The sequence below is a fragment of the Bison bison genome, unplaced genomic scaffold (assembly GCF_000754665.1).
Source record: "Bison bison bison isolate TAMUID 2011002044 unplaced genomic scaffold, Bison_UMD1.0 scf7180017864067, whole genome shotgun sequence".
Lineage (NCBI taxonomy): Eukaryota > Metazoa > Chordata > Mammalia > Artiodactyla > Bovidae > Bison > Bison bison.
In genome coordinates, this window is record NW_011494639.1 from 2,256,308 (window position 1) to 2,257,168 (window position 861).

The following is an 861-nucleotide window of genomic DNA, read 5'->3' on the forward strand; positions in this document are numbered from 1 at the left end:
TTAGCTTTCTCATCTGCAATATCAGGTTTATTAACATGTCGCATTTGTGTACTGTTATGAGGATGAATCAAGACGAGCCAGCACCCTTAAATGTTGGTTAGTATTTTTATTACAGTCTAATATAAAACACTAGGGAACCGAGAACTTCCAGATGTTCAAGCTAGTTTTAGAAAAGGCAGAGGAATCAGAGATCAAATTGCAAACATCCGCTGGATCATCGAAAAAGCAAGAGAGTTCCAGAAAAACACCTATTTCTGCTTTATTGACTATGCCAAAGCCTTTGACTGTGTGGATCACAATAAACTGTGGAAAATTCTGAAAGAGATGGGAATACCAGACCACCTCACCTGCCTCTTGAGAAACCTATATGCAGGTCAGGAAGCAACAGTTAGAACTGGACATGGAACAACAGACTGGTTCCAAATAGGAAAAGGAGTACATCAAGGCTGTATACTGTCACCCTGCTTATTTAACTTCTATGCAGAGTACATCATGAGAAACGCTGGGCTGGAAGAAGCACAAGCTGGAATCAAGATCGCTGGGAGAAATATCAATAATCTCAAATATGCAGATGACACCACCCTTATGGCAGAAAGTGAAGAGGAACTAAAAAGCCTCTTGATGAAAGTGAAAGAGCAGAGTGAAAATGTTAGCTTAAAGCTCAACATTCAGAAAATGAAGATCATGGCATCTGGTCCCATCATTTCATGGGAAATAGATGGGGAAACAGCGGAAACTGTGGAAGACTTTTATTTTGGGGGACTCCAAAACCACTGCAGATGGTGACTACAGCCATGAAATTAAGACACTTACTCCTTGGAAAGAAAGTTATGACCAACCTAGATAGCATATTCAAAAGCA